Genomic DNA, 26,788 nt, shown 5'->3' with positions numbered 1-26,788 from the left:
TATTTGGAGAGATATCTTATCTCATGATCTTTGCTTGACAGTATTAACTTCTTTGCCTATATATATTCTGTGTATTCTAAATATAGTTTTGTCAGAGCATAATCATGCCTAACCCAGTGGTAAGACCCTATACAAACTTATCAGCTTGAAAATTGATTGGAAAGATGCTAGGTGATAAAAAATTAAAAAAATAAAATTTATGTCTGTTAGTTTCTTTCTTTTTAAAAAGTATTTATTTATTTGGCTGTGTCAGGTCTTAGATGTGGCATGCAGGATCTTTCCTTGTGCACAGACTCTAGTTGTGGTGCATGGATTCAGTAGTTGAGGCGTGCAGGCTTTCTCTTGATCTCTAATGAACTAAGTTTGATTTTCTGTGTTTCACAGATTAATAATAACCCATTGGAACTTAGTTTACCTATACTTTAAAAATAGATGATTCACTTTGCTGTACAGTAGAAACTAATACAACATGGTAAAGCAACTATACTGCAGTAAAAATTAATTAAAAAATATATTTTTGGAGAAATGACATTATTAAAAGACTTTAAAAATCTGAATTAAGAAAAAGTATAATCACTTCATTTTTTCTTTTTTTGTAAAAATAAAAACAAATATTTCTATTAATCAGTAAATTTTATGTAGCATAGAAAGGTTTTCTTATATATGTTTGCATTTGATTTTTTCTCAAATCATATGAAATAGTCATTCTTATCCCACTTGGATAACTGTTGTGAAATTCAGGAAAGTTAAGTGACATACAAAGGGCATATATAGAGCTTCTGTTTTTCCTCTCTGGGTTATAGAATGTCATTGAAGAGATGTAAGCTATGGAGTTTATAGTTTAGATTCCTCTGGGAGAAATGTGAATGGTCAATTCCTGAGATTTACAAATGGAGGCAGAGACCTTTGTCATCCTTGGCTCCTACCCTTCTATCATAGCCCACATTCCTTGCATCAGGAAAGCTGTTAGCATCAGGAAAGCTGTTAACTATCATTTCAGCACATATCAACAAGCCAACTACTTATCAAGATCACTGTTTTCATTACCCTGGTCTCCACCTGTCAACTCTTTCCTTTATCTACAGTAGCTTCTCAACTGGTCTCCTTATTTCTGCTCTTGCTTTTACTGGTTCAATTTTAACAGTGGGTGTGACCCTTAAAACCCTTAAAACGTGTATGACTACAATATATCACTGCTGATCCAACCTTGTAGTGGATCCTATTTCACTCAGAGGAAATGTCAAAGCCTTCCTCTAGCTGTGAAGCCTGAGAGGCTCTAGATCCTTTTCTTTCTTCTACCCTTTTGCCACTTCTCTGCTCTGCTCAGCCACCTTGGCCTCCTGGCTGTTTCTTGAATATACAGTCATGCTCTTGCCTCAGGTCTTTGCCCTGGCTATTTCTTCTGCATGAAATACCCTGTGTAGATATCCACATGGTGAATACCATCACTTCCTCAAATCTCTAATGAAGTGTCATCTTCTCACTGAGCCTACTATTTTAATTGCAATCAATTACCACCCCTTCTTTTGATTTTTCTTACACTTTTTTTCCCTTCTATACTACTGTGTGTGTATTAATTGCTCAGTCGTATCTGACTCTTTGCAGTCCTATGGACTGTAGCCTGCCACACCTTCCGGTTCGTGGAATTCTCCAGGCAAGAATCCTGGAGTGGGTCACCCTTTCCTTCTCCAGGGGTCTTCCTAATTCAGGGATCGAACCCAGGTCTCCTGCATTGCAGGCAGTTTCTTTACCATCTGAGCCACTAGGGAAGCCCGTCTATAGTACTAATCACCTTCTAATAAACTATGCCATTTGCTATTTATTTTGTGTATTATTTAGTGTCTGCCTCCTCCTATTACAATATGGATTTCTCAAGGACAGGGATGTTTACCTGTCTGGCTCATTGATTTATTCCAAACACCTAAAGCAGTATGTGGCATAAAGTATATTCTCAAAAACTATTTGCTTAATGAATGAATGAATTGAATGTTGAAGGGATCATCTTAGATTACTAGACGTATTGTTTGCAGGACTATGTGAAAATATAAGATGGCTTTTAAAACCTAATTCTTGAAATAATGCTTTTATCCATTTTTAATTGATCCTAAGACTGGAGGAGAACCTCTGAAATATCCAAAAAGTCATGTGCTCCAGGTCAGGCAATTTGGGCCTTTTTGGCTTTCAGTTCAGGTGGAATATTTCTGTATACTTTTCTATTATTTATTTTCTTTGACATAAGAGGCAGAGGTCAGTTCAGAAACTGTGACTTCTTTGTCAGTTCATACTGAAGCTAACATCTCTGTGGTTGATAATTATCAAGAAGGGTCATAAATGAAAATAGAAAAAGATGATTCCTCTATCAGGGAAAATATTATAAAATACCATCACAATAAATAAAAGAAAACCATTAAATGATTAGTGTTTGCAACCTGAAAGCCTCTCCAATAGGTTCTTTATTATAGTCATTCTAGAGTAAAAGATGAATAAAAGAGAAAATATTGTTAGAATAATTTATCCACCAAAAGCTCCAAAAATGAATATATTAACTTACTAATCTTACATCTGTAGCAAGCACTAATAGCTGAGTATGAAATTTGATTAATAAGCAACCTGAAAGAAAATCTCAAATTAATGCAATTCATTGCAATATGATAATTTCTGTTGCAAAATTACTAAAATTGATTCTTGTTCTTAAGTGACCTTACAAGAAGATAGCTGCTATTCTCTTCATTTGTCTTTTAAAATAATTTCATTCATTTTGTGAATTTGTTTAGACTTTGAATATAATATCCTGACAATGTTACATAGAGATTCTAAACAAAAACTAAACATTGTCCTGTTTCTTTTTCTTTCTGCACTGAATCAAAAACAATTTTCCATAAGCAAATTCCAGTAATAATGAAGATGAAAATTATGTTCTTATGCATATTTATGCTATTGTTTAAAGAAAGTTTCTAGGACTGCCCTTCAGACTCATACATTTAAAACAGAAATGGATAAGAGAGAAAAGCAAAATAAAAGAGAAAAAGGAGAAGAAATGGAAGGGCAAAAAAGAATGGAGAGAGAAAGAAGAGGACAGGGAAAGATAAAGGAACTTGTGTGTTATTCCCCAAGTGCCCTATTTTCCACCCATAATAAAACTAATGAAGTTTTAGCCTGACTTTCTAAACTCAGAAAAACTACATGATCTCTTCTTGTATTGATTTTTTTCTCATTTCAAAAAAAACCTACTATCTGAAGTAAGAGGCTAAGAGGCAAAGGCTTTTCCAATTCCCAAAATAACAAGTTGATCATTATTTCATATTTTAAATCTGTATTCATAGAAATACATATGGATGCTCTAATGTTGTGTGTGGGTTTGGGACCTAATAAAGGGACTCTCTTGTTTTAGAAGGGGGTTATGATAGCAGAATTTTGATGCAATTAGTAACTTTAGACAATCATTTTCCTTTATTTTGAGCCCTTTAAAAAATCTTTTAATAAAATTGCATGTGCGTGCATGCGTGAACACACACACACACACACACACACACACACACATATAATGCAGTGTTTACAAATTTCCCTGGTGGCTCAGACGGTAAAAGTGTCTGCCCACAATGCAGGAGACCTGGCTTCGATCCCTGGGTCAGGAAGATCCCCTGGAGAAGGAAATGGCAACCCACTCCAGTACTCTTGCCTGGAAAATCCCATGGACAGAGAAGTGTGGTAGGCTACAATCCATGGGGTCGCAAAGAGTTAGACATGACTGAGCGACTTCACTTACAAACTTGAAAATCTCTTTTTGGACAAACTTCCTCATCTTGAAATACTTCCTACCTGTATTTTCCTCTTGCTGTACCCCTTCTCCTTAATAGGAAAAACACCTGTTATTATATAAAATAAGGAAAACTGTGACTAAGAAGACTTCAAAATCTACCTCCAAATCATGTCTGCAATTGACAGTTATGTTTTTGTCTTCATGTTTGTAGATTAACTATAACTCCAGGGACTTCATTATCTCAGGCCTGGCACATCTCAAGTTTCTTTAAAAAACCAAACGTTTTGTCTTTGGGTCTTCAGAGGGTTCTCATTCCTGTTCAATATTTGTCTCACCTTTTGATTTCAATCTTTTTCAACTTTAATGGACCTTCTCACTTTTGTATGCAGCCACTGTCTAGCCCTTTGAAGGCTGGGCAAATTAAATACGGTAGAAAAATATAACTTTTATTTATTTGTAAGTATAGGACAATTGCAGTTTAATTTGGTTTTCTTTCTTTCTTTTTTTTTCCTAGTAGCTGTGTGCTCTTTTGCATTAGGTATTGGGTTGGCCAAAAAGTTCTTCACGTTTTTCCATTGTATTGTATGGAACTTATTGGCCAACCCAGTAGAATGGGTACTTATTTTTCATTTGTGGAAACATGGGGATTGCATCTCTGACTCATGGTCAGACTTTGAACCTCTTCCACATCTTTGTAGCGTTTCAGTGTGCCTTTTAAAGGCATGATCCCCCCATACCCTAGATAAGAATGGAAAAGACTCTAGCTCTCTTGACTGTGTGAAAATTCAATGAAATAGGGAATGCTTATAGTATGTAGTAACTCATGCTATTATACAACTAGTATCCATTGTCCAAATTTTCCCATTCTAGTCCCAGAAACAAGGAGATAGACATATATGTTAACTTTGTTACTTTTCCATTAAATATTTGAAAGATAAGTTGGACACACGTAACCTGACAGTTTCAATCAATTTTTACTCCAGATAATTTGAAAGAATATATGATGTTGGCATCACTGGACCACATCAGAACATTCTGGAAATGGCTCTTTTGTATAAATCGCTACTTTTTCTTTTCTCCTTTCTCCTGGCTACATATGCAAGAAAGCAGTTTTAAAGCATTTTGTTTCAGCTTCTTTGTCTCTTCCAAAGCTGCATGGCAAATTCATTTTTTGTTCATTCTTAAAAAAAAAAAAAAAGTTGAGTGCTTCATAAGTGCCAGTCACTATGAATGCATGCTTGGGAGAGGAGGAAAGCAATGGCATTGTCTAATTCACATTTTAAAAAAATCACTTTGGATGCTTTGTGGAAAATAACGAGTGTGTGCTGGGAGTACTGATCTGTGGGAACATGTGAAATAGTGAGTGATTAGGAAGGAATCATAACAGTCCAAGAAAAAAATTTGAGACCTAGTTTGAAGAGAGAAGAGACAGGTCATGTTGGTGAATTGCATGTGTAGAGGAGAGAGGAAAAGAAAAAGAAGACTTCCTGATTTCTGACAAGAGTTTCTGGGTAGGTGGTTGTGTATTTAGTCAGAAAATCAATAGGTTTATGGGTAAAACCATGTGTTTGGAAATATGTTTGTGTCTCATATATACAATTGGGAATGTCCTGTAGGCAACTGAATATATGAGCTTTGGTTGTAAGAGTTCTGGAAGGACTTCTTTGGTGAACCAGTGGTTAAGAATCCACCTGCAATGCAGAGGATATGGGTTCCATCCCTGGTCTGGGAAGATTCCACATGCTGTGGGGCAACTAAGCCCCTGTGTGTGCCCCAGCTACCGAGCCTGCATGCTTAAAACTCAGGAGTGAAACAAGAGAAGCCATGGCATTGAGAAGCTTGTGTACTGCATCTAGAGAGTTTGCTCTTGCTCGTCATGACTAGAGAAAGCCTGTGTGCAGTAACAAAGACCCGACACAGCCACAAAATAAAAAGAATTCTGGAGGAGATAAACATTGGGAACTCTAAAGACTATAAATGACATCTAACTTCATTTTTGACAGAATCTAGGATAGATAGATTAAGAAGAGGATAGGGTCTGGGATGGGGCCCTGCTAATCCTCTGCTGTGGTAAAGTAGATGAGGGCAAGGTAGAAAAATGTGACTGAGATGTACATATGAGGTTGAGGAAAACCAGGAAACTGCTGTTTCAGAAGCCAAGAGATGAGTGTATTTTAACAATGAAAGAATGGCCAGTTATATGGAGGGCAATTTAGAGGTCAAGAAAGGTGACTGGAATGTACTCATTGGATCTGGCCACATGGAAGTTGCTGGTGACCACTGTAAGAGAAGATGTAGTGAAGCAACTGGGGCAGAGGCCAGGTGGAAGTGATCTGAATTGCTTAATGGAAAGTGAAACAGTGGAGAGAGTGTTTGTTGACATCTCTTTGAAGAAGTTTGGTTGAGAAGGGCAGCAAAGAAAATGGAAGATTATGGAAGGAGTATGTGCAGTAAAGGAAGACTTTGTTTTGCAGGCTTTTGGGTCATCTTGTGCCTACAGTGGTAGATATGAATTTATGCTGGTCTATTTATTAGGACTGTAAGCTACACTTCTCTGCAAACAAAAATTCTGGTAGTCTATGAAATAAGATTAAACATTTAAAAACTTTAGAAATTCCAGAGATGACATTTATTAACATTTAAAAATCATCATTTTTATGTAGCTCATGAAATTATACAGCTCAATAAACATTTTTTAAATTTAGCTTCTCAGTGAGACATGATAAAACTGGACCAGTGCACAGCAAAGAAGATAGCTGATTTTTTTTTTAAATTTCCTTTATGAGCTATTACATTTCTCAGAACAAGCACTAGGGAATATCTCAATAAAGTAATCATCTTTTATTACTTTGGTTTCCTGATACAAACACCATAAGTGAGTGATCCCAGTAAAGTTGCTTTCCATCTTTCTATAATGCTTTTGAGGTTCTTTTTCTAAACGTGTTTAAGACATGACTTTTAAATTTCTTGGTGAAATGTCCTATAATAAGCACATATTTGAAATGATATTTTAGAGTCTGAAACACACTTAGCATGTTGTGCTAATTTGTTCATTCATTTGTATATTTCAGTAAGCATTTATGAAGAGACTGTTTTTATTCTTAACACTGGTGAATAAGACATGATTGCAAAAAATTCAAAAGTTATTAAAGAGGAGATGTGTGTGTGTGAATCTTGCTTCATTGCAATGAATGTCCTTATGTATGTCCTCTTATGCAGACGTGTTAGTTTTTCTAGGGTACAAACCTAACTGTACAAACCAAGTTGGTGGGGTGTAAATTGTTTCTAACTTCAGCTGTGCAATGTTAATGTTAAATAGATCTTAGTTTACTTTCCTATTACTATTCTCTCACTTTCTAAAATCAGTCAGATTTGGGATTTCCCTGGCCATCCAGTGATTAAGACTTCATACTTCCAAAGCAGGGAGCATAGTTTCAATCCCTGGTCAGGAAACTAAGATCCCACATGCTGCATGGCCAATAAAAAAAATCAGTCATATTTATTGACTTTAGACAGTCTTTAATAAGCATAAAATGATAACTGATAATTGTTGTAATCTGTGATTTCCTGATTACTACTGGTTAACTATTTTTACATGTTTTTAATGTGGTCCACTGGAGAAGGGAATGGCAAACCACTTCAGTACTCCTGCCTTGAGAACCCCATGAACAGTATGAAGAGGAAAACAGATAGAACACTGAAAAATGAACTCCCCAGGGTGGTAGGTACCCAAATGCTACTGGAGATCAGTGGAGAAATAACTGCCGAAAGAATTAAGAGATGAAGCCAAAGCAGCCAAGATGGAGAAGCTCTATACAGTCAGCAAAGAGAAGACCTGGAGCTGACTGTGGCTCAGATCATGAACTCCTTATTGCCAAATTCAGACTTAAATTGAAGAAAGTAGGGAAAAGCACTAGACCATTCAGGTATGACCTAAATCAAATCCCTTACGATTATACAGTGAGAGTGAGAAATAGATTTAAGGGACTAGATTTCATAGACAGAGTGCCCAATGAACTATGGACAGAGGTTTGTAACATTGTAAAGGAGACAGGGAGCAAGACCATCCCCAAGAAACTGAAATGCAAAAAAGCAAAATGGCTGTCTGAAGAGGCCTTACAAATAGCTGTGAACAGAAGAGAAGTGAAAAGCAAAGGAGAAAAGGAAAGATATACCCTTTTGAATGCAGAATTCCGAAGAATAGCAAGGAGAGACAAGAAAGCCTTCCTCAGTGATTAGTGCAAAGAAATAGAGGAAAACAATAGAATGGGAAAGACTAGAGATCTCTTCAAGAAAATTAGAGATACCAAGGGAACATTTCATGCAAAGATGGGCTCAATAAAGGACAGAAATGGTATGGCCCTAACAGAAGCAGAAGGTATTAAGAAGAGGTGGCAAGAATACACAGAAGAATTGTACAAAAAAGATCTTCATGACCCAGATGATCATGATGGTGTGATCACTCACCTAGAGCAAGACACCCTGGAATGTGAAGTCAAGTGGGCCTTAGGAAGCATCACTACGAACAAAGCTAGTGGAGGTGATGGAATTCCAGTTGAGCTATTTCAAATCCTCAAAGATGATGCTGTGAAAGTGCTGCACTCAATATGCCAGCAAATTTGGAAAACTCAGCAGTGGCCACAGGGCTGGAAAAGGTCAGTTTTCATTCCATTACCAAAGAAAGGCAATGCCAAAGAATGCTCAAACTACTGCACAATTGCACTCATCTCACACGCTAGCAAACTAATGCTCAGAATTCTCCAAGCCAGACTTCAACAATACGTGAACTATGAACTTCCAGATGTTCAAGCTGGTTTTAGAAAAGGCAGAGGAACCAGAGATCAAATTGCCAACATCCACTGGATCATTGAAAAAGCAAGAGAGTTCCAGAAAAACATCTATTTCTGTTTATTGACTATACCAAAACCTTTGACTGTGTGGATCACAATAAACTATCGAAAATTCTGAAAGAGATGGGAATACCAGACTACCTAACCTGCCTCTTGAGAAACCTGTGTGCAGGTCAGGAAGGAACAGTTAGAACTGGACATGAAACAACAGACTGGTTCCACATAGGAAAAGGAGTATGCCAAGGCTGTATATTGTCACCCTGCTTATTTAACTTATATGCAGAGTACATCCTGAGAAATGCTGGGCTGGAGGAAGCACAAGCTGGAATCAAGATTGCAGGGAGAAATATCAATAACCTCAGATATGCAGATGACACCACCCTTATGGCAGAAAGTGAAGAAGAACTAAAGAGCCTCTTGATGAAAGTGAAAGAAGAGAGTGAAAAAGTTGGCTTAAAGCTCAACATTCAGAAAAAAAGATCATGGCATCCGTTCCCATCACTTCATGGGAAATAGATGGAGAAACAGTGGAAACAGTGGCAGACTTTATTTTTTTGGGCTCCAAAATCACTGCTGATGGTGACTGCAGCCATGAAATTAAAAGACGCTTACTCTTTGGAAGAAAAGTTATGACCAACCTAGATAGCATATTAAAAAGCAGAGCATTACTTTGCCACCAAAGGTCCATCTAGTCAAGGCTATGGTTTTCCCAGTACTCATGTATGGATATGAGAGTTGGACTATAAAGAAAGCTGAGCGCCGAAGAATTGATGCTTTTGAACTGTGGTGTTGAAGAAGAATCTTGAGAGTCCCTTGGACTGCAAAGAGATCCACCTAGTCCATCCTAAAGGAAATTACTCCTGAATGTTCATTGGAAGGAATGATGAACCTGAAAGTCCAATACTTTGGCCACCTGATGCAAAGAGCTGACTCATTTAAAAAGACCCTGATGCTGGGAAAGATTGAAGGTGAGAGGAGAAGCGAATGGCAGTTGGAAGGCATCACCAACTCAATGGACATGAGTTTAAGTAAACTCCAGGAGTTGGTGATGGACAGGGAGGCCTGGCATGCTGCAGCCCATGGGGTCGCAAAGAGTCAGACATGATTGAGCGACTGAACTTAACTGAACTGAACGAAGTTTTTATAGTTTATTTTATGTGTTTATAGGTTTATTTGTTTCTTCTTCTTTCAATTGCCTGTTCATATAATTTGTCCATTTTCCTGTTTGTTTGTCTTTCTTTTCTTGCAAATCAATCTGTACATGTTCCGGTAATATATTTTATAGTACTCCTTTTTGTATGAATTTCAAATAGTTCCTTCCCACCTATAACTTTCTTTTCACTTTGCTTAAAGTAGGTTTTATCTTTATAAGTTTTCAATATTAAGTGTTCATATATGTCTATTTTTTCTTTTATAGTTTGTATTATAGTTTGTATTTTTTTATATCCCACTCTTGATTTCATCAGTATATTCTTTGTGTTAGACTCTACTAATTTAGGTGTCTGTTTATTTACATTATTAGTCCATCAAGAACTTCTTGTTTTATTTGTTTGCTGGAGAGAAGTAGAGATCTGACCTTCTTTTTCTTTCCCCATTGTTGTTGTTCAGTTGCTAAGTCATGTCTGATTCTTTTCAACCCCATGGATGACAACATGCCAGGCTTCCCTGTCCTTCACTGTCTCCTGGAGTTTGCTCAGATTCATGTCCATTGACTTGGTGATACTCTCTAACCACCTCATCCTCTGCTGTGCTCTTTTCCTTTTGCCTTCAATCTTTCCCAGCATCAGGGTCTTTTCCAATGAGTCGGCCCTTCACATCAGGTGGTCAAAGTATGGAACTTTCCCCATATGGATGGTCGGTTATTCCTGTACTTCATTCAGTGGTCTATATTTGGCTCACAGGATTGTAGTCTATTATATTGGAAGCTCTCATAGGTATGTGAATTTATTTTAAGGCCACTTATTTTGTTACTTTGGTTTATTCGTCTATCTCTTTAACCATATACACTGTTAAATCTCTAGCTATTAAAGCCTGATATCAGTTAAGCTAAGGCCTCTCTTCTGCTGTTTCAAAATTGCTTTGACAGTTATTAACCTATAATTCATCCACACATGTTTTAGCATAAAGTTGCCATATTCCATCAAAAACACTAAGATTTTGATGAAGACTGCTTTGACTTTATAGATGAATGTGTAAGAGTTGCCTTTGGAGCCTTCGAGTATATGAACATGATATATTTCTCATTTGCATATGTTTTATTTTATTACATTCAATAAAGTTTTAGTATTTTATGCTAAAGTCTTACATACCTTTATTGGGTTTAGTCATTGCTCTTATTATTTGTGCTATTATAAATGTAACTGTTCAAAATCAGATTTCTTAATAACTTTGTTGCTCATATAAAGGAATATAATTATTTTTTAATATGTTGATTTTGTATTTAGCCATTTTGCTGAACAATCTTATTAATTATAGTGATTCATTTATTGGTTTTCTTGGATTATCTGTGTGGTTAGTCTGTGAATAAATATTACTTTGGTTTTATTCTTTTAATTCTTATCCTTTAAAATTTTTGTATTTTTTTACTCTGGTAAACATTTTTTAATACAATGAAGAATAGAAACAGTGAAAGCAGGATAGCAACATCGAGTATTTGCCTCATGCACAGACTTGCAGCTCAGCAGCCCTGTCATCTTTGCTCTGGCTCCATCTCTGGTTGTCTCTTTATTTTGATCTCCATTTTTCCCTCAGTGACCATGAAATCAAAATTTGGAAAAAAAATTAAAAATTCATTAGTGATACAAAAATAATTTTATTGGATGCATGAATATGATTAAGAAAATTCCAAGGCAATATTATCTGTGGGCATTTTGGCAAGTCTGGGTTGATTTTTTTTTAACTGAAGTATAGTTGATTAGTATAGTTGAAGTATAGTTGATATATTAGTTTCAGGTGCATAGCAGTGATTCAGTATTTTTATAGATTACACTCCAATTTAAGTTATAAAATAATGGTTGTATTTCCCTGTGCTGTACAATGTATCCTTGGAGCTTATTGTTTTAATATAGCCTTTAGCCAGTTTTCAGTGGACAGATTGTGTTCTAGAAAAGCTGGGGCCTATGTGGAGAGCTCTGTTTTGTCAATCCCACGAAATAAAAAGCTGCTGCCTTCATTTTCCTTATTCAGTTTCAAGTATGTAGGTGATTTTAAAATTTAACTGCAGTTTTGTTGAGATGTGCTACCACTCCCAGCTAATCATATAGATGTATCAAATGTGCATTTTCCTTAAAAGCCATATTACTATTTTGCCTTTATCCACCAGTGATACTTAAATAGAAGGTGGCAATAAAATGTTAATATGTAGTAGTCGTATGAGAAAAATAATGTAGACATTTCTGAGGTATATCCTGAGATGTATTATTGCTTCTAAAAACATGAGTAGATTCAGAATGACAAGCCTACATAAACTAGGGTTCTTGATCACCCAGGGTTGGCTGGCTTTGTATCCTGCTGCTGAGATAGAAGGTCTTATCATCCTTTAATTTCCCCTCCAAAGAGGGTGTAGGTTTTCAGGGTCCTTAGGAACTTCAGGAAGTTTAGCATTTTACCAAGTATATATGTTTGGTGTGTGGATAGAGGCCCAGCACCCTGAAAAGCTCTGCATTCAGAGAGAGATTTAAGGTCCTATTCTGACATCTTTTCATTTGGCCATCCTTGTCCAAGTGCAAAGCCCTGGGCAGGTATGCTCACTTCCTCATGCATACATGGAAGGTGCTTCATCTCACATTGAAGGAAGTCTAGTTAAGGGTGGACAGTGTGTAACATTTCACAAGAAAAGGGAATGCACATTCTCCTAATAGCATCTTGAAAGCCGAGTTTGGAGAGGGAAACTCCATCTTTCTAAGGAACAACAGTGTGCATTGATCAAGGGAAGTGAGATGGGACTTGAGCCCGCAGTGCTGGGGTCAGGTTTCCAGCTTCATTTGTACCTTCTTGGAACATTTGCTTTGTGGTGGACCAGTCACATCCCATTTATTATGGAGGACCCGAGACACAGTGCAGAGTAGAAGCTCAAGAGAATCTATTTTGACCCAATGCACTGCCTCAGATGTAAGCCTCTTTTTTTGGACTCTTCATTACTCAGCAAGAGAAGAAGCCGTGCTTATTTGTTTTTCTGTGCCACAGAGAAGTGAAGAAAACAGAGGCTCAGCCTGTGAGATTTGAGTGATGCAGTGACTCTGCCAACACCATAGGACCTCCATGAATCTTTAACTTAGGGGATACATCCCCTAAAATTCTTATCAGGCATGTGGTGAGGGAATTCCACATACATGATTCTATTTAGCTATTGAGTGACATTATACGAGATGAATCCACTGATTTTACAAGTGAGGAAACCGAAACTTAATGGGCAGTTAAGGCATTGGCCAAGGTCATAGAGACATGTGGTATGGAACAAAGGGAGTATTCAAACCCTAGAGTCCAACTGCAAAATGTATGCTTGTAACCACTATGTTGTTGTCCAGTTGCAAAGTCGTGCCTGACTCTTTATGACTCCATGGATGGCAGCATGCCAGACCTCCCTGTCCTTCACTATCTCCTGGAGTTTGCTCGGATTCATGTCCATTGAGTTGGTGATGCTATCTAACCATCTTGCCCTCTGCCGCCCTCTTCTCCTTTTGCCTTCAGTCTTTCTCAGCATCAGGGTCTTTTCCAATGAGTTGGCTGTGCTACTTTTAAAGCCCCTACTCTTCCTCTTGCAGGCTTAATAGGAGAAATAAATAAACACATCTTTGTAAGAAAGCTTTCTGCAAAATGTGATGTGGTTTGAGAAATGAAAGTAATTGTATTAGGTCCAGTTCACTGATGTTTTCTGTTAATGTAAAGGGTGCAGTATTCATTAACACTTATTTAAACTATGTAGCACCTGCTGTTTGTAGAACGTATTCTTAAAACAGTCCATTACTCCATAGAGCAGTTCCTATTCTTCTGGTGCTCTGATCTGCATATCATCTACTGCCAAAAATATCCTTTCCTTTAGTAATTTCAAAAGTGCCTTTATCGGTGCCACCTAACCATTTATGCCTAAGCAGGAAAAGTTCCCCAAGTGGCTTCATCAGTGAAAGCTTGCTTTTTGTTCCTACCTTTTCCGGAGGTATGAATAATAGGTGGCCCTGTGGCAGAACAGATTCACTGGCTACTGAAAGGTTGTTGCTGAATCACGAAAAGACGCCAGGATTCTTGGCCTCCGGAGGAGAAGAATTCAATCCGGGGCCAGAGACGAGGCTTGATCGCTCAGAGCTTTTGTGTGATAAAGTTTTGTTAAAGTATAAAGGAGATAGAGAAAGCTTCTGACATAGGCATCAAAAGGGGGCAGAAAGAGTGCCCCCTTGCTAGTGTTAGCAATGGAGTTATATACTCGCTAATTAGTTATTACACTGAATCAAAAGAATGTCTGGAGGTTGTAAAGACCTCACCAGACCCACTCCCATAATTTACATTTTAAGATAACAGGATTAGCATTTGACAATAGAAAGATCCTCCAGGCCCACTCCCATAATATACATTCTAGGATATCAGGATTAGTCAGAAGGTTTTCAGGAAGGAGAAACTGTCCTCCAGCTGGATACATTGTTGTTGTATAATCCCTGCTGCTGCTACTGCTGCTAAGTCGCTTCAGTCGTGTCCGACTCTGTGCGACCCCATAGACGGCAGCCCACCAGGCTCCACCATCCCTAGGATTCTCCAGGCAACAATACTGGAGTGGGTTGCCATTTCCTTCTCCAATGCATGAAAGTGAAAAGTGAAAGTGAAGTCACTCAGTCGTGTCCGACTCTTAGCGACCCCATGGACTGTAGCCTACCAGGCTCCTCTGTCCATGGGATTTTCCAGGCAAGAGTACTGGAGTGGGGTGCCATTGCCTTCTCCGGTATAATCCCTAGTATAGAGTTTGAACTGAGTTGTGTAATTGACTAAGACTAAGGAATGCAGAGGAAAAAAAAAAAGTTTGTCCTTTTCTCCTCGTTGAGAATTCCAGACCCCTCTCTCCTTGGGGGCCCCTAGACTTCTTACCAACCCGCCTAGGAGATGACTCTCTCACTACTTCTACTTGCCTTACTCTGCCTGGGGTATTCAGAGGCCTCTATCCCATGGTTCGGGACTTCCCAGGTGGCTCAGTGGATAAAGAATCTACCTGTAATGCAGGAGATGCAGGAGTTGTGGATTTGATTCCTGGGATGGGGAGATCCCCTGGGAGGAGGGCATGGCAACCCAGTCCAGTATTCATGCCTGGAGGATCCTATGGACAGAGGAGCCTGGAGGGCTACAGTCCATAGGGTCGCAAAGAATCAGATACGACTAGAGTGACTGAGCATGCATGCACATATCTCATAATTCAGAGTCCTCACGTACAAACCCAGAGGATCCAGGAGATACTGTGGAGCTCTAGAGGGATCTGCTTCTTCTGGAAGAAGAAGCCTTCTTCTGGACGAATGAAGCCTCTCAGTTTCAGATTGGAACCCCTTCTTGGACCTGCGTCCTTCTTGTGTCCTAAGACACGTCTTAGAATTTCAGAGCAGGACTTGGTTTCCAGAGGGCAGCTAGTGACCTCGATCTGTTCGGACACTCAGACTGTGCTGTATCTGTGCCAAGCAGGTAACCCTGTGGCAGAAGTGTTCCCAACTAGCCCACTTCACACATGGAGAATTGTGCTTAAAAGGCGTAAGATGGCAAACCTCCTCTCTCCATCTTAAAGTGAAGTGTCTTGAACTTTTGCTGTCATTGGTGATTCTCAACACTTTTTTTTACCATAAAGGCAGAGTTATATAGATATATATTCAGTGAGAAAATAACAAATATTGACAAGTTTCATTTTCTTTGTCCACTTATGTGTGAATTTTTAATATGAATTCAGAGAATTTAAATATTTATCCCAGTCAAGATTTTTCAGTGAACGAGTTTCAGAAATCTAACTCTATGTTTTTTTCCTGTGCAAGATCAGATTTTAGATTTTTTTAAAATAAGAACATTTTTATTGACAGTAAATATGTTTATAGAATTTTTATGCACTATGTTGTGTCTCTTCTCTGTAATGTTGTTACTCAGTTATCCTGCATACAATTGTATGCTTTTAATGTTATCTATGTTGGTTTATATAAATCTGCTATTAAAATATATTCTATTCCCTATGAGCTAAAAAAGGACAAGATAATGAGAATTTCTTCTTCTTTTTTTTATTTTGGTTATGAACTCAAACAGGTGAAAAGTTAGATAAATAAACTGTATTCATTTTAATAGCACATATTAGTGATGCTCAGCTATGATCAGTGGCTCTTTGGAAGTTGCATTCCCAACCCTTGCCTGTTCACTTGCGAGTAGGGATTTGTTCAGAAGAAATAGAAAACCTGGTGAATATTCTGAGGGAAGTCACACTGAGCTGGAAGGGTACAACTACTATCCCTGAAACAGAAAAATATGTCTTCTCATGTGAGGAAAGGACAGTAGTTCTTTAGGAGTTTAAGAAGGGCAAGATCTTTTATGGTTAGGTAATGCAAGAACTGGGCTTCCCAGGTGGTTCTAGTGGAAAAAATCCCCGCCTGCCAGTGTAACAGGAGACGGAAGAGACGTGGGTTTGATCCCCGGGTCGGGAAGATCCCCTGGAGGAGGGTGTGGCAACCCACTCCAGTATTCTTGCCTGGAGAATCCCACAGACAGAGGCACCTGACAAGTTGCAGTCCATTAGGTCACAAAGAGTCTGAGACAACTCAAGTGACTTAGCACACAGGCAGGCACCATATTGGGCTTCCCTTGTGGCTCAGTTGGTAAAGAATCTGCCTGCAATGCAGGAGGCCTGGGTTGGGAAGAACCCCTGTAGAAAGGAAAGGCTACCCACTTCAGTATTCCGGCCTGGAGAATTCCATGGACTGTATAGTCCACGGGGTCACGAAGAGTCGGACACGACTGAGCGACTTTCATTTTCTTTCTTTCTAGGCACCATATCTTCTTTATCCATTCATCTGTCGATGAATGTTTAGGTTGCTTCTATATCCTGGAAGAGCTGTTTATTTTTAATTGAAATATAATCAACATAGATAGTGTATTATATTCAGATGTATGTCAGAGTGATTTGATATTTGTTATGTGTTGTGAAATGACCACCATGGTAAGTCTAGGTGACATCTATCACCATACAGTTACACAGTTTTTTCTTATGATAAGAACTTTTAAGATCTATTTTCTTAGCACTTTTCAAATATTCAATATAGTATTATTAATTATAGTCACCATGCTATACATTACATCTCCATGACTTACTGTATAACTGGAAGTTTGCACTTTTTGATCATCTTTACTCATTTTGCCTACCCTGAGTCCTCCATTTTTGGCAACTATCTGTCTGTATCTGTAAGTTAATTGTTTTTGTTTCCGTTTTTTATAGATCGGTTGTTATCCATATATAAGTGAGCATATGGCAAATTGTGTTTCTTTGACAGACATTGCACTTAGCATAATGCCTTCAAGGTCCATCTGTGTTGTCACGAATGCCAAAATTTCATTATTTTTTAATGATTGAGTAATATTCCATTGTATATCTGCACCAGGTCTTCTTTATCCATGTATCTATCAATGGACAGTTAGGTTGTTTCTGTTTCTTTGCAATTAAATAATGCTGCAGTGAATGTAGGGGTGCATATATCTTTTTGAGTTAGTATTTTGTTTTCTTCAGATAAATACCCAGAAGTGGAACTGCTGGATCACGTTAGTTCTATTTTTAATTTTAGGAGAACGTCTCTGCTGTTTATCATAATGTCTGTACCAATTTACATTCTATCAACAGTGCATGAGGGTTCCCTTTTCTCCATATCTTGGCCAACTCTTGTTATTTCTTGTGTAAAACCTAATAGCCATTCTAACAGGTTTAAGTTGATATCTCATTGTGGTTTTGACATGCCTTTCCCTAGTGGTTAGCGATGTTGAACACCTTTTCATATTGATCATCCATGTGTCATTTTCTTGTGGAAAGGCCCTCTGCACATTTTTAAATCAAATTGTTTCTTGGCTTTGAGATGTATGAATTCTTCATATATTCCGGATAGTAGCCTCTTTTCAGATATACTATTTGGAAATCTTTTCTCTCATTTGTTAGGTTGCCTTTTCATTTTGTTGATAGGTTCCTTTCTTGTGCAGAAATTTTAGTTTGATGTAGTCACACTTGTTTATTTTTGCCATTGTTGCCTTTGTTTTTGGTGTCAAATCCAAAAAATCATCACTAAGACCTCTGTCAAGGAGCTTATAATCTATGTTTTCTTCTGGGAATTTTATGGTTTCATGTCTCACATTCAAGTCTTTAATCCATTTTTAGTTTGTTTTTGTGTATACTGTGAGATAGGTGTCCAGTTTCATTCTTTCTCATGTTACAGTGCAATTTTCCCACCACTTTTTATTGAAGATGTTGTCCTTTCCCTATTGTATATTCTTCAGGGCTGATATTTTTAAACCATCTCTATTCTCTCTGAAGTGGTTAAAAGTACCTCTTTAAAAGAAACGAAGCATGGTAAAATAGCTAAATATAGTGGCAGTATTTATTGTGCTTTCATGGGTCAGGCTTTATTCTAAGTACATCTCACTTAATTATCACATAAATCCTATGAACCACAGAGAATTAAGTGCCCTGCCTAGGACCACAGTGCAAGTTAGAAAGACTTAGACTGTGATTAAAGAATGGGCCTCATTATACAGAGTGAAGTAAGCCAAAAAGAAAAACACCAATACAGTATACTAATGCATATATATGGAATTTGAAAGATGGTAACGATAACCCAATATGTGAGACAGAATAAGAGACACAGATGCATAGAACAATTTTATGGACTCTGAGGGAGAAGGTGAGGGTGGGACATTCTGGGAGAATAGCATTGAAACATGTATATTATCATATGTGAAACAGAACACCATTCCATGTTCGATGCATGAGACAAGGGCTCAGGGCTGGGGCAATGGGATGACCCAGAGGGATGGGATGGGGAGGGAGGTGGGTGGGGGGTCCAGAAAGGGGAACACATGTAGACCCATGGCTGATTCATGTCAATGTATGGCAAAAACTATTACAATATTGTAAAGTAATTAGCCCCCAACTAAAATAAATAAATTTATTAAAAAAAAAAAAAGAATGGGCCTAATGCTGATAAATTTTGGGGATGAGAAATGACTATGTCCAGGTGGAGTTGACCTCCTACAACCTGACAGAAGAAGCACAGATATGCCAAGTTCAAGCGGGGAGGTGCCCCACACCAGGGAAGAAGGTCACTCCTGCACCAAAGGCACAGTAATATGAAACCTGAGATCTGTGAAGAAAAGCCTAGAAATGGGAGAGCAGAGGGAGAAGAAGGGAAGGGTCTTGGGAACCCCTAGAAAGTAGAATATCTAGACTGATTAGTAAGGAGCAGAGATGAAAAATGGGAGAGAAGGGCCAATCTGAGATCTGCATCACAGTGAAAAGAGTCTATTCTGCTGCAAATTTTTTGTAAGCATTGGTCCATTTTCTTTTTTTTTTTAATATTTTTAATATTTATTTATTTATTTATTTTTTGGCTGCACCATGCAGCATGGCCTGTGGGATCTCAGTTTCCCCAACCAAGGATTGAACCCATGTCCCCTGACATGGATGCGTGGAGTCCTAACCATTGGACCGCCAAGGAGATCCCCATTTTAATTAAGTCCAGTCTGTTTCTCAATATGGCATCAGAAGTTTCTCCCTCTTAGAGTCTTCATTTGAATCATCATATCTTTCAAGAAACTCATTTCCAGGTGGGAACAACAATACTGTAGTTAGCACTGCTTTAAATGTGAGAAATGAGCATGTAAAAATTCTCACTTGGATTCTGTGAAAGAGAGAATAATCATTGATTAATATATCATCAGATTAATCTGTCACTAGATTTTGAAGGCAGTGCTTTGGAACATGTCATATCTCTTCACAGCCTTTTAAAGATTTTCTCAGAAAAAAGTGTCTGTGAATTGATTATTGATAGTTCAACAAAGTATTTGAGAATAATATGATGTGCAAAAAGCAAAACAATTCCTTAGGAACAAATCCTGTCTTTGCTGTTTACCAGCTATGTGGTGCTGAGTAAATGTTTTAATGTCTCTGAATTTCCGTTTTCTTCTCTGTGAAATGGGATAATAGTACTTGCCTCATAGAGAAGCTCATGAATTAAGTAAAAATGACACATGTAAAGTGACTAACATAGAGCCTAGCAAATATGAGCAAGTCTGAAATTGTGTATCATCTTCATTGCCACTATCATTTGTGTTTCCCCTTAAAGAGACATTTATCTGTGTATTTGATAGAGGCTTTGATAAAAATATGAGGTCATCTGCAGTTTACATGGGAACTTTCTTACTCAGAGCTCATGTCACCATTATAAATGGCAGTACGTTAATTTTATTTGGTCATTGACCTAATGTACATATTATGGGATAAATACCTGGACTGCTCTGAGGAAGCTTACAGACAAATGTGAAGAAGGGCACAAATGAGTAATCGGAATGCAATGTAAGTGTTATATTCAAGTGTACATAGTATGGGAGCACAGAGGAAGTACTTTCCTATAGGGCTGGCTGTGTGTGGAGGTGGGCATGAAAGTGACTTTTGAATGAAGTCTAGATGGATAACTGCTGGTACTGCTTAGATGCTCAGTTGTGTCCAACTCTTTGCAACCCCATGCATTGGAGCCCACCAGGCTTTTCTGTCCATGGGATTTCCCAGGCAAGAATACTGGAGTGGGGTGGCATTTCCTAATTCCAGAGGATCTTCCTGACCCAGGAATTGAACCCAGATCTCCTGTTTGTCCTGCACAGGCAGATGGATTCTTTACCACTATTGCCATCTAGGAAGATAGATGACTACTTAGCAGATAAGAGTCAAGAATACTGCAAGCAGCTCCGCCCACTCCCTGGCAGCATATAAAGAATATGGCATTTGTGAGACATATGAGAAATGTTAACTATGAATGGAACATGAAGGGTAGGATGGGTGAGGCCAGGGTTAGTGAGTTAAGGCCAAAGGCATCATTTGCCGTATTTAAAGGTTTTCCCTGAAATGCTGGCACAGAACAAGTATAAAGCAGGAAATTCAGCTAATGAAATTTGTGTTCTAGAAAGATGATTGAAAGTGGTGCAGAGGATGGACTGGAGGAAGAAAAGTGGAGGACAATTTTGTGGGTTTTTTTTATATTCAACATCTTTCCTGTAGTTATTTGCCAATCATATTTTGTGATGAAGTCTGTTTGTATCTTTTTTCTTTAATTGTAGTAAAATATACATAATATGAAATTTACCATCTTAATCATTTTAAGTATAGTTCAGTGGTATTAATATATTCATAAAGCTGTGCAACCATTACCATCTATCTCTATAATTTTCATTTTATAAAACTTAAAACTGAAACTCTATGAAAATGAAACGATAACTCCTTATCCTTTCCTACTCCCAGCCCCTAACTACCACCATTCTGCTTTGTCTGTATGATTTTGACTATAGTAAGTTACTTATGCAAAGTATAAGAGGAACTGTATACTATTTGTCTTTTCCCGACTGGCTTATTTCACTTAATATAATGTCATCAAGGTTCAGCCATGTTGTAGTGTAAGTCACAATTTGCCTGTTAATTTAAAGTTAAACAATAGTCTGTTGTATGTGTATACCACATTTTGCTTATTCATTCATCCATTGGTGGACACGGGGTTGCTTTAGTGTATTAGCTCTTGTGAACCATGCTGTTACGAACATGGGTTTACAGAGATCTCTTCAAGATGTTGATTTAAGTTCTTTTTAAAGAATTATTTATTTTTAAAATAATTTTTAGACTGGATGTGCTTGGCAGCCAGTCCAAGGCCATCGAGGCCCGCCATGCCGCCCTCATGAAGAGGTGGAGCCAGCTCCTGGCCAACTCGGCGACCCGGAAGAAGAAGCTGCTGGAGGCGCAGAGTCACTTCCGCAAGGTGGAGGATCTCTTCCTGACCTTTGCCAAAAAGGCTTCAGCCTTCAACAGCTGGTTTGAAAATGCAGAGGAGGACTTAACAGACCCGGTGCGCTGCAACTCCCTGGAAGAGATCAAGGCTTTGAGAGAGGCCCACGACTCCTTCCGCTCCTCGCTAAGCTCAGCCCACGCCGACTTCAACCAGCTGGCTGAGCTGGACCGCCAGATCAAGAGCTTCCGCGTGGCCTCCAACCCCTACACCTGGTTCACCATGGAGGCCCTGGAGGAGACCTGGAGGAACCTACAGAAGATCATCAAGGAAAGGGAGCTGGAGCTGCAGAAGGAGCAGCGGCGGCAGGAGGAGAATGACAAGCTGCGCCAGGAGTTTGCCCAGCATGCCAACGCCTTCCACCAGTGGATCCAGGAGACCAGAACGTATCTCCTCGATGGGTCCTGCATGGTGGAAGAATCTGGGACCCTTGAATCGCAGCTTGAAGCTACCAAACGCAAACACCAGGAGATTCGAGCCATGAGAAGTCAGCTCAAGAAGATTGAAGACCTGGGGGCGGCCATGGAGGAAGCACTGATCCTGGACAACAAGTACACGGAGCACAGCACCGTGAGCCTGGCCCAGCAGTGGGACCAGCTCGACCAGCTGGGCATACGCATGCAGCATAACCTGGAGCAGCAGATCCAGGCCAGGAACACTACGGGAGTGACCGAGGAGGCCCTCAAGGAGTTCAGCATGTTGTTCAAACACTTCGACAAGGACAAGTCCAGCCGGCTGAACCACCAGGAGTTCAAATCCTGCCTGCGCTCCCTGGGCTATGACCTGCCCATGGTGGAGGAAGGTGAGCCCGACCCCAAGTTTGAGGCCATCCTGGACACTGTGGATCCTAACAGGGATGGCCACGTCTCCCTGCAAGAGTACATGGCCTTCATGATCAGCCGTGAGACCGAGAACGTCAAGTCCACCGAGGAGATTGAGAGCGCCTTCCGGTCCCTGAGCTCCGAAGGGAAGCCTTATGTGACCAAGGAGGAGCTGTACCAGAACCTGACTCGGGAACAAGCCGACTACTGCGTCTCCCACATGAAGCCCTACGTGGATGGCAAGGGCCGCGAACTCCCCACTGCTTTCGACTACATCGAGTTCACCTGCTGGCTCTTCGTGAACTGATCCTCCGCTCCTAGGTTAGCCTGGCCCACGCTGCTTGCCCTGCCGTTGCCTTGCTGCATGTCAGCTCCTCTCTGTGCTCTTAAGAAAAATACTCCAGACGGTGTTGCTTTCCAGTGTAACCTTAACTTGCTTAGCTTGGGATAAGATTTAATAGGAAACGGTGCTTCAGTAACCGGCTTTAGGTCCAGTCGCCATTGCCATGTTGCTGCAGGGACCCAATTCCTGTCTCAAGGCCAGCTGCCCCATTCCAACTACAGAAAAATCTGAGCAACCGGCTAGTTCCCCTCTTGTTCTCCCTCCCCAAATTTTGTTTTCATGTAAAAGACAAATAAATGACCTGACTCCCTTAAAAAAAATAATAAAATAATTTTTATTGGAGTATAGTTGCTTTACAATGTTGTGCTAGGTTCTACTAGCACAGGTGTACAGCAAGGTGAATCAGCTATACATATACATATATACCTTCTTTTTTGGATTTCCTTACAATTTAGGTCACCACAGAGCTTTGAGTAGAGTTCCTTGTGCTATTCTGTAGGCTCTCATTAGTATCTACTTTATACATAGTATCAATAGTGTATATGTGTGAATCCCAATATGCCAATTTATCTCATCACCCACCTTTCCCCCTCAGTATCCGTTCATTTTTTCTCTACATCTGTGTCTCTATTTCTGCTTTGTAAACAAGATTGTCTAAACCAATTTTTTTTTTCATATTTCATATATATGCGTTAATATAAGATATTGGTTTTTCTCTTTCTGACTTAACTTCACTCTATGGAAGTCTCTAGGTCCATCGACATTGCTTACAATTCTTTTAGATATTTACCCAGATATAGAATTGCTGGATCATCAGTAGCTCTGTACTTTTAGTTTCTTGAGGAACCGCCATACTGTTTTCCACAGTGGCTGTGTTACATTCCCACTAACAGTGCATAAGAGTTCCAATTACTTCACATCCTTGAGAGTACTTGTTATTTTCTGCTTTTATTTTTTGATAGTAGCCATCTTAATGGATGTGAGGAACACTTTTATATTTTAAGTGAAAGATAATGAGGGCCAAGGTGAGACACAGTCATGGGAGATAAATGGTAGTGGGAAACTCAGGTAGAAGTCTTATTAAGTGCAAGCATTTGAATTTGTTGACTGAACGTGAAACATTTTTTTTCTTTTTCCGTATTTATTGAGATATCAATCTACATATAGCCCTGTACAAGTTTAAGGTGTACAGCATATGATTTGACTTATATACACTATGAAATGATTAACACAATAAATTCGGTAAACCTGTGTCATCTCATTAGTACAAAAAAACACTTTATTTGTGATGAGCACTCTCAGGATTTACTCTCTTAACAATTTTCATATATAACATGCAGTGATGTTAACTATCTTTATCATATTGCATATTATATCTTAGTGCTTATTTATTTTGTAACTGAAAGTTTGCATCTTTTGACCACCTTCATCCAATTCCCTCCTCCTCACTCCCACCTCTGGTAACCATGTATCTGATCTCATTTTCTATGAGTTTGTTTATTTTTTAAGTACAATTGACCTACAACACTATGTTAGTTCCTGGTGCACAACAAAGTCATTTGATATGTCTATGCATTTTCAAATAATCACCATGATAAGTCTACTTACCGTCTGTCACCATAAAAAGATATTACCTTGTTATTGACATTATTTCCCACACTGTATGTTTCATCTTCATGACTCATTTATGTTGTAACTGGATGTTCATACCCCTTAAGAGATTGAATTACATGTCCGACTTTAGCATTTCAACAAATGTCCAAATCTGACAAATAATGCCATTATTTGAATCCAGTAGGACAGATAAAGTGATGAGCAGTATTTAAGGGAGACTTTGATGTTCATTAATTTATTGATAAATATTTTCAAAGGAACACATTTATATTGGAGCACAAATATTATAAATTAAAAACTTCTGGGTTTATAGAACAAAGCTGTACCTTGTGGAAAAATATAAATTGTGATTATATGTTTTCTTGCAAGTATTAATTAGAACAGATTTTAAGATGTCTCATGGAATTTCTTTAACAAATTAACATATTTGTTGTGTATTTTCCAATTTGCATGTTTCCTTCATAGAAACTGTATTTAATCTTTTACAGTTTCACTATTCTTTTTATTTACTGAATCCAACAAGTACTTTTGGAGCAGTCCCTGGGTATCAGGAACTGTCTTAGGCTCTGAAAACATTTCTGTGACAGAGCATTTATTCTAGGGATAGGCCTTGGAGTTTAAGTGTGTGTACTACAAATTTTTAACTTGAGTTCACGGAAAGGTTTCAGGACGGGAAGGTGTCTATGATCTTGGTAAAATTTACATAAAATATTTTAAAAGGAGATTTTTATCAAATTTTCAAAGCCATGATCCTAAACTGTTTAAGAGCCATGGTCTTCAAGAAATAGAGCCTCATAGAAGTTGATTGACCTGCCCAGCCCAAGGTCCCAGGAGTCAGAAGACAACCTAGGTCTTTGAGTTCTATTTAGTGTACTCTGCAGTGCTTTGCCGCTTCTCAGTATCTTTCTGTCATGTACTTCTTTAAAGAATGATCCATTTTCCTAAGACTTTATAGATCATTCGATATTCTTACTGTAAATGTCACTTCATATCAGGATGTTACAATTAGCAAATTTTATAATATGGCTAGATTGGCTTTAATTGCTTTTAACTCTTAAAACACTGAAGCATCCAATCCTGGTGATTCTAAAGGCATTTTATGAAGACACTGTTCTTGCATCTTTGTTGCATGGTAGGGGTCCTGGAGAAACTCGTGGCATTTCTTTGGTCATCTTGAGGAAGTAGAAATGTGTGCCATTGCTGAGAAGACTGTTAGCTCTCTTATTGTAGGACACAGACCAGTGCCTTCAAAATGGCCTTCTTGACATCCTGCAGTGGGAAGCATTGAGCTCTATGGTGAAACAGCCTTTGCATTTCCACACTACCATCTGACCTTTGGGTCAGGGCATTGCAATTAATTTAGAAGTGCAGCAAGTGGAACCACAGTGCTCATGAGCTCTCACTGTATGGTGAGAAAGACTGCCTGGGACCAATGGGCATGGAAGCTCTATTGATTTTTTTAGGTGCCTTTACCACATGTTCCTAAACTGCTGGGCTTGGAATTAAGTCAGTTAACAGAGATGATATCAGAGGACAAGAAGACAACCCATGTATTAAAAGCTGAAGTAAAATTTTCACACACTTTAAAAATAAGTTATTTTTTCATGGAAACCCAAGTAGAGAAATTTGCTTCTTGGCTACTTACTATCCTAGCAATGAATGGGAATTAGGCAGACATGTTTAGCAGGAATAAGCTTTATAGTTTATTGTTGGCTTGGCAGAATGTCAATGAAAATGCACCTGAATAGCCCCAGCCTTCTTGAACTATGTCTAAAGCCAAATACAACTTCATTCAAGAATAAAGAATCTCTAGTTCACTTACTGAGCTCTCAAAAGTTTTGCTACTCTGATGATCAAGCATTGAAGCAATAATATGTTGTTGAATCAGAGCAACCAAAGTTGATTTTATATCAGGCTTTTGGGGTTGCTTATTGAAACTCTTTATAAGCTTATTGGGCTTTGGGGTGTGTGTGTTTCCTTTGATTTAGGGTTAATTTTCCCTGATTTAAAGGAATAATTTTATTAATAGATAATATGTTTGGTCAACATGGCCAAACTGATCTGTGGCCTTTTCTTAGATTCCCATCTTTTGAATTTAATTAGAAATCCAGGAGGTTTACATTGGCTGTTTTTTTTTTTTTTTCCCTTCCTAATTTAACTCCTTATAGTATCTTCTGAAAGGTAGAAAGGACTACTGACATATTTATCCATCTGGTAAAATACTTTTTTAGCACCTATTTTTTAGCATCTAAAGTATTTTTTAGCACCTATTATGTGCCTGTGTGCTGGGCTGCTTTCCAGTGATTGGAAATTTAGGTAGGCAAATTGTGATCCAGGTTTATCAAGGTGATTATAATTTGGTTGGGGAAGTT

General features: G+C 38.6%; 1 protein-coding gene, 1 long non-coding RNA gene and 1 pseudogene across 3 annotated transcripts in view; 2 read left to right on the top strand and 1 right to left on the bottom strand.

Moving 5' to 3' along the window:
• NRG3 (neuregulin 3) overlaps positions 1–26,788 on the top strand; it is a 1,196,705-nt gene that overhangs the window by 137,794 nt on the left and 1,032,123 nt on the right. The gene's annotated exons all lie outside the window — the stretch shown is intronic.
• The window catches only part of LOC145535199 (uncharacterized), a 92,092-nt gene that overhangs the window by 50,839 nt on the left and 14,465 nt on the right, over positions 1–26,788 (bottom strand). The gene's annotated exons all lie outside the window — the stretch shown is intronic.
• On the top strand, positions 21,522–24,870 carry LOC145535134 (spectrin alpha chain, non-erythrocytic 1 pseudogene; annotated as a pseudogene). Its single transcript, XR_014075298.1, has one exon. The product of XR_014075298.1 is annotated as a spectrin alpha chain, non-erythrocytic 1 pseudogene (transcript).

This window comes from Giraffa tippelskirchi, chromosome 2 (assembly GCF_054371585.1).
Source record: "Giraffa tippelskirchi isolate mGirTip1 chromosome 2, T2T-mGirTip1v1.2.pri, whole genome shotgun sequence".
NCBI lineage: Eukaryota > Metazoa > Chordata > Mammalia > Artiodactyla > Giraffidae > Giraffa > Giraffa tippelskirchi.
This window is presented reverse-complemented; position numbering and strand designations above follow the sequence as displayed.